Raw genomic sequence first — 8,357 nt, forward strand, 5'->3', positions numbered from 1 at the left:
TTATAATGGGGGCCCCAGAACCACTTTTCATGAAATTTTACATGTGCTCCTAACTTTTTGCAAAACGCGGTTTAGGCTCGAAAAGTTCTCCATTTGGACTCCGTTTGCCCAGTTTCTTAGAATTTTGACGATTCGGTCAAAATCTGGCCACAACACGCCTCCCGCTTCATTCTCATAATTGCACCCCCACTGCACTCTGGGTTGTCTTCTAGTCACTAATCATCCCCATCTTTTTTGTTTTTCATTACAATCGCATTTTTCCTGCTTTTTGTATTTTTGAAGTTTTTCTACCAAAAATTAGTAAATCTAAAAGGAAAATAGCAAAATCAACCCAAAAAAAACCCAAAAATCAAAATAAATCAAAAACTTCACCCCGACATACTATGTACACTTACATGTAATTTTTATGGCCGGATATCTCCGTTTTACCAGTATTTTACCCAAACAATGGCTATTTTTACATATATACACACTCTTATCGGCCTCCATTTGGCGTTTGGCCTCATATATCTGTAGATTAATGATGTATAAGGGCATATGTACTTAGGTTATTCCAAAAGATTTCACAATCAAACGGAAACCCCTCAAAAATAGTCAAAACATGCCCTTTTTGTTGCTTTTTTCAGTCATCGGGTTCTCATTGAGAATGCCTCCCCCCCTCCTAATCGGAGTCCTCCCGGATGACAAAGTATCGCCTTGGGGTATTGTTGTGCATGGGTTAAAATTGTGCTAATGCACGGCCTTATAACATGGCCCTATCTGATGCATACGCGGTCAATGCATGTTAAATTGAATGCGATGCGAGAGGAGGGAATAAGCAAGATGTTTATTGGCATTAGACAGCGAGGTTTCCTGTTTGTTATTGGTTTGGTTGGAAGATTTTCTTTGCAATTAAAAGTTGTAATTCTGTGGCTCGTTGTTTGATCGTCTTCTTTGCAAAGGTGCCCTGGTTTTTCGCTACTCTAGGTATGGCCGTTGTGGTCTCCGTGAAGAGAAGTGTCGTGTCTGATGTGGCCATGATCTTTTTCTCTTTTGCTTTCCATTTGTAGCTTTGTTTTGAAGGCATTTGTAGGTTTATGGCCTCTTTTTTTGTCGTTATTGTTGTTCTGTTGATGGGCATCCACACAGATTGATTTGCCCTTGTTTGTCTGGCAGCGGCTGGTTTTGCTTGTACTGAAGGGAGTTCCTGTAGCATCGCCTTGGGGATCCAAATGCGTGTCTCATGTAGTTGGCGATTGAGCATGTTTTTCGGTATCCATATTTGTTTTATGACCTTGTTAGGTGTTTGTTTAACATGGTTTTTTGGAGGCTGTCTGTTGTTGCATTGTGGTTTGTAGGCTCGTTCTCTTAGATCTTTCTGTACCCATACTTGTTTTCTGCTTGTTTGTGTCCTTGATCTATTCCTTGTCACCTGTGGTATCTCGTTTTTTTATTTAGTGTGGTGGATGGTGTCCTGTTTATCCTTCGTAGGTGTCTTTTGTTTATTAAGTGGAATCCATCTTTCTTACTCTTTATCAAGTGATTTCGGCACCATTATCGGGTTCTGCATGGTTGTCTGAGCAAAGGCTACCATATGGTGTTCTTGTGCTTGTTGAATTCTGATTGTATTCGTACTCCAATCTATCTGCACATTGTACTCTTTCAGCCATGGTTGTCCCAACAACATTGGATGTGGTGTGCACGCATCCTCAACCACATAAAACTTGTGGGGATAAACATTTTGATGTATTTGTACATGAAATATCGTCCAATCTAATGTGCTTAATGAATGTGATTTACTGCTTTCTAGCGCTTGTTGAGTAGGATGGAGTTGTTCTTCAAGCTGTAGCTGATTATATAATTTGCAAGAAATCATATTTTCTTGAGCGCCAGAATCAAGAAATTCCGTCGATTCAACTTGATTGCTACCCACTTTGACTACAATTATTGGTTCCACTGTGTCTTCACTAAAATTTGTTAATCGAATAGCATTTATTCACAACGGTGATCCAATTTGTTGTTGTTGTCGTAGAAGCCTTCTTTTTGCAATGCGTTCTTTTGCTTTTGCTTGTGCTTGTCCTTCATCCGTTGTTTTTCTTGATGGATTTGTTGAAGCATATCCTGTGTTAGTGGTAAATGATACTTTTTTAACCGACACCCACTAACCTTATTTGGCATTTCTTCTCCTTCCAATGTCGTAAATTTGACAGCTCCGCTTTGTGATAAGTCACTAATCACAAAGAGACCCATCCCTCGCTTTTTAAGTTTTTTGGCATGTTGCTTCAAAGTGTAAACAAGTACATAATCACTTGTTTTGAACTCTTTCGTACGCACATGCTTGTCAAAAAACTCTTTTGTCTTCTCTTCTTAGCATAGATTGAAGCTACAGCTCTCAGTCAAAGTTCATCTAGCTTTTCAAGATCATCTATTCTTGAAGAAAGTCCATGGCCTGTCCATTCTAAGCGTTTCGCCACTCGTAGAGTTGGAATCAAAAACTCTATGGATAATATAGCGTTTAGACCAAATACTATATTATACGGTGTGGTTCCGATTGATGTTTTATATGCTACCCTGTATGCCCATAGTGTTGAGTGTAATTGTTGATCCCAGTCTGCCCTTGATTCTAATACAATTTTAGTCAAAACAGTGCATAGGGTTTTATTTGTGGCTTCAGCTTGTCCATTTGCCTGTGGATGATATGGAGCAGATTTTCTATGTATGACCATGAATTCCTCTAACAGGTATTCAATGACTTCATTAAGAAAATGTGTTCCTTGATCACTGACAATTTCTATTGGTAATCCGTATTATACAAAGACATTCTCATACAAAAATTGTGCAGTGAGTCTTGCGTCTGCTTTTTGTGTTGCTTTGGCTTCAGCCCATTTTGTGAGATAGTCCGTAGCCACAATGATATATTCGGTATGGGTGCAATATGCAGGGGGTGAAATAGGCCCCACAAAATCAATTCCCCATTTTGCAAATGCCCGTGCTCCCATCATTGGTCGTAGTGGCATCTCATCTTTCTTTATCGGCACCTGTTGGAATTAGGGTTGCAGAGAAACGCACACAGCTTGGAGAAGATGAAGGAAGCTCAAGGCACACAATAGAGAGTGTATTATTTAGTGTGCAATGGAAAGATAGATAGCCCTAGAGTGATGGGTGTATATACAATGCTCGGGGGGAAAGACCTCCTAAAGAGGGAAAAAATGCCTCGGCGGTCCTAGTGTGTTCACACACATCACTACCACATGTATATGGTAACAAATCCCCCCTGGAGTGATGCGGTGAACGAGAGCTGGCACTTGAGTAAAGGGAAGTGCCATGCCCTGAGGACATGATTAGTCCACAAAGGGGAGTAAGCCCAAAGCTTTGCGGAAAGCTTCAAGCTTCTCACGAGACAATGCCTTTGTGAAAAGATCTACAAGGTTGTCCTGTGTTGGCACATAAGCCAAGCTGATCTCTCCTGCTGAGAGCCTCTCTCTGATATAGTGATAATGCACCTCAATGGGTCTTACCATACATCGAGCGGATATTTCCGAGCAACACCATAGTCGAGCGAGTTTGATAATATAGATATGAAATATGAAGGTTAATATATGAAAAGAAAAATGTTGTAATACGTTGGGCATCTAAATATGTCTCTAGCCCTACAAAGGTGGTATAGCCTCACAAATGATGTATTTTGATGAGTATTCTATGTATCCTACATCCATGAGTCTATGTGCTAATAACATATATCATGTATTATTCATTGACGTAGCTAAGAGAGCATTTAATGGCATATCTGAGAGAGAGAGAGAGAGAGAGAGAGAGAGAGAGGGAGAGAGAGAGAGAGAGAGAGAGAGAGAGAGAGAGTTGTTCCTTGTAGAGATATGTGAGAGGTTGTCCATTATGCGATTGTTCTCAAGAGTTTTTTTGCATGTTTTAGTGGTGACAAAGTTCAAGTAAGAGTGAAGCTACTACCAAACAAAACAAGTACTTAAACATCCAACATAAAAAAACCTGCTATTTTTGTATTTCAACAATTATATCTCCCACCAAAAAAGATAACAAAAATGTTCCATCAAGAGATTGCATGGGTTTCACCCATATCACTATGATGAGTCACACTCATCATTGATGAACAAATTACGTCTCTGTCGCTCATTTTGGATATTGTAGTCGTAGCGCTTGTCCGAGGCCATTCTTCTTGCGGTCTCCTCTATATATAGTGGCAAAATACTTCAATGAAACAAGAGAACTAGATTATTGACCCAACACCATACATAGCGAAACACGCAACATAAAAAACCATTGCCACACTACACAATATCCGAAATCCTGACAACAAGCAAAGTCCAACATAAAAAAATGCAATAAAATGTCAATGAGAGGGTGGGAGCCTCACAAGTCATCAAACGGGTTCCCACCAGGTCTGTCACCCTCATCTTCCACATCTATAGATGTGGTGGCATCTTCAGCACTCCGCCCACGTGAAAGCAGTAATGGCTGCACATACGTCAATATCAAGCCCTCATCACTCAATTTAAGAACATGCACGCCCAGTAACAAGGCAAGCTGCAAGGAAGGGTGTTGTCCCACACCCGAACTCCAAACAGATACCACCACGTCTGCATAGCATCTCCACGAAGCATGCTAACAATGCATGACTCATCTGAAGGCCTCCACGTAGTGGCTCTTCTGTAGAGTAGCAAGGGCTCTCGAGGCTGCAGGAAAATAATGTCTCATCATCGAATCCGTAGGACTCATACCAAGAGAGCGAAATAGTGAAGTACTCTCTGCAATATAACAAGGAGGTTGCATCCCTCGTCTATGAATTAAGAAAATCATAGATGTGTCGCACTGCAAACCAACAAGAAACAAAAAAAGAGATAAACAAACTATCAAATTAATGAGTAGCATGATTTCATAGTTTTTATAGATTACCTCAATATGCTCCTCATAGCTACGAACAAAACCATATGCGTCATGATGAAGGAGCACAATCCGCCTATGAATAAGCAAGTCGGATGCCCTACAAAAACTCTCTACCCACCAAATGCTATCCCCTACAGAGAAGATGAGATACAATTATTACCAGGCATGAGAAACTAGACAAGTGAAGTTAGAGACTCACCAAAACATGATGTCATGATCAACACCCAACCCGAATCAGCCAGAGTAGAGAATGAGAGATGAACTCCACCACGAACATGATCCTCTGTGCAGACATCGCAAGATGGCGTTGTTGTGGATGCATGATGCAAACCACCGAATGGAAAATCCAAAAATATGAAAGCAGCTACCCAAGCCACTTTCTTGCCCACTCGGGTATATTGCACACCATCTTCTCGAGCTTTGAGCATGTGATCATGAACAGAATTCCAAACTGGGTTTCGTAGCTCTGCACGAAAGTCACTGGCAATAGCAATATAGTCTCCAACCACTCCCATACATCTGACATCTTTGGAAGAGCCAAAGACCCCAATAGGAAAGTTTGAGGCATGCACAAAAGAGATAACCTTTCTCACTGTAAGAGTGCAACCAACACCTGCATTGATTCCCAAGTGTGAAAATATGCAATGTAAACTACACCACCTCAAGAAATCAAGAGTTCAAGAATATAACCATGTGAGATTAATGACTCTTCCCTAACATCCACATCTGTAGAAACATCTGCAGCTTGTTTTCACTTGTCCTTAGTACCACCTACTAATTTTAAATCAAGAATTCAAAATTACATTAACCACTAAAGCATCAATACTTCTTAAGGAAACTCATAAAGTACTCATACTTGTAGTTAGATGTTCTTTTATCATTGGAGGATCCATTGTCTTTGTGGTTGTAGTTTTTTGCTTCTTCATTTCATCATGAAGCTCCCTCTCTCTAGCGAGGATATGCCCTTGGACCATATCCACCCACCATGGACAATGACCCAACTCCCACTCCGACAAATGTTGCATTGATTTCGGATACATACAACCATCACCCAGAGCTATGTTTGTCCATTGTTTGGCCATCATAGGGATCGTGACAATATGTCCCATAGATTTCAAGTGACAAAAATACCTACAAACGAAGGCTCTCAATAAGTCAAAGTTTTTAATCACCAACTAGTAATATAATTAAAGCTATCGTTCTCACCGATAGAGAAGCCTCTGAGCCCCCGCCATTGGAATCACATCTTCCTTCTTTGGTTCCAACAACTCTGCATCGTTTGTCTTGGCTCCAAACTTAGTCTCAACAGGAAAGAGGTGAGCTCTAGCCTCAAGCTTTAATTCTTCAAAATAAATGGAGAGTGTACATTCAGGAGGCACACTGACGCCATTGAGCACATCAACAAAATCTAAAAGAAGAGTGCTAGCCCTCCCAAAAATACGTTGTAGTAATCCCTCTCTACGAATCCAACTAGAAAAATACCAACATTGTACATCATTATCAACTTTTTTAGACAACAAGCTCATAAACTAACACAACGATAGCTAAACTCACAAGCGAAAGAACAGATCTCCACACTTAAGCCCATGAGCAGCTCTTGTGATCTTATCTGATTCCAGCAAAGAAACCCACAAGATCTTGCTCTCAACAGGAGCGTCTTGGAGAGCTATTAGGTTGAGCTTCTCCAATGTGGCCCAACTATCGGTGCCCCATCTAAGAGCCCACAAACGGGCCAACCAATCCTCTCCAAGTTGAGGATCCACAATGTTCAACATCTAAATTAAAAGAAACACAAAATACGTAAAAATTGAAATCTTGTTAACCAATCATAAACATTTAAAAGTGTTCATGTTTAACTTACCTTCCCTACTCGATCACCATACTTGAGAGCAAGATCATTCACAATTTTCTCCTCTTCTTTAACTAGATCGTCTGCAGGCAACCTTTGACGTGCTTGATCCATACGCATATGAATTTCTTTAGAGATTTGAACATGTCATAATATGCCTCTTAAAAAATGAACTCTTATAAAACAAGTAAAATAATTAAAATGAAATATTCACAAGACATACAAAGTAATTTTCCCAAATATCGTCTTGTCAAAGGATACGAGGGCTCAACTCCTTTTGAATATTTCTTCCTAATCAATGCAATTACTTTTTGATCTTTTTCCGGTAAACACTTCAGATATTCGTCGTGATCCGCACCACATATGTTTGAGCAATTAACCAACTCATCTTGCAAATGGGAAGCCACAAGTGCGTGGGTGTTCATGCTGACAGTCAAACATAAAACATTTTTCTACAAAAGTTCCCTTGCATGACAAGACTCAACAAGATTTCAAAACGGAAAAATGAAACTTACAAATTCATTCTCTGTAGCCCAGCCAACAGTGCAATCTCTGATACCTTGGTGGGATCAATAATAGTACATAGGACCCTGCAATGCTTCTCTCTTACCAAAGAGAACTTTTCTTTAATTGCCGCTCCCCAAGCTACGGTCCTGTGGTTGCCCTCCCACACGTAGAACATCCTTTTTGACAGGATATGAAGCTCATTTCGTGATGCTATTTATTTTTCAAAATCTTCATTTACCTCCATCCAAATTGGATCCCAAGAATCTTTAATGGCATCTATAAATTTATAGCATACAAACCATCTTAAGAAAAGCATATATAAAGACTAACCAGCTACTAGCATAAAGACATCAAGAGAAATCAAGCAAGAACAAACTAGAATTATGCTTACCAGACACAAAGGTATCTTCTTGCTTGCATGTCCAAAGAGACATAATAAATGCTCCCTTTTCTTGCATGTATCCTTCTTTTGCAAACGTAGCTTTGAGTCCACTAACATCATCCCTTAGTCCTCGCACTCTAGCATATGGAATTAGTCTACAGAGAGGGATGGGCGGACATTCAAAGCAGCTTAGAATTCTGGTTTTTTGTAATATATCTTCTCCTCTTTTCATGTGGAGTCGATTTTCATCTCCGGCATCCATCTCACCCACAACCTCAGCCTGCACTACAAAAGGAACAATTTCCATGCATGCCTCTTCCGCACCGTGTGCATTGTCAGTCTCATGGGCCGACCCAATATCAAGCTGTTCACTTTGGGTAGCATCATTATCGTCCTCCAAATCTGTAGCAACAACTGTACTAACTTGATCGTTGCATTCAACAATAGACGGCATCTTTGTTTGTCTCCCTCTTTTGCGTGAAGAACCTCTCTGGGATGAGCTTCAAGTACAAAGAAAAAACTATTAACATCTACTCAACAATATTATATAATGTCAATCCAAAGCTTGTGTAATGAGGCAACCAAAACTGTGGAAAAACAGTCCGCGTTAACGCGGACTATTTTTCCACAGTTTTGGTTGTCGTATTTAATCAAAGCATGTAGAACTATGTGTGACAAAAGTATGGCATGGTATGTGTTAAGTACACTACCTATTGAATT

General features: G+C 40.1%; 1 pseudogene; it reads right to left on the minus strand.

Moving 5' to 3' along the window:
* Nucleotides 1-4,365: 4,365 nt before the first annotated feature.
* LOC147457753 (uncharacterized) lies at nucleotides 4,366-7,713 on the minus strand (annotated as a pseudogene).
* Between the last annotated feature and the right edge of the window lie 644 nt (nucleotides 7,714-8,357).

The sequence above is a fragment of the Adiantum capillus-veneris genome, chromosome 5, assembly GCF_014529385.1.
Source record: "Adiantum capillus-veneris isolate H3 chromosome 5, ASM1452938v2, whole genome shotgun sequence".
NCBI lineage: Eukaryota > Viridiplantae > Streptophyta > Polypodiopsida > Polypodiales > Pteridaceae > Adiantum > Adiantum capillus-veneris.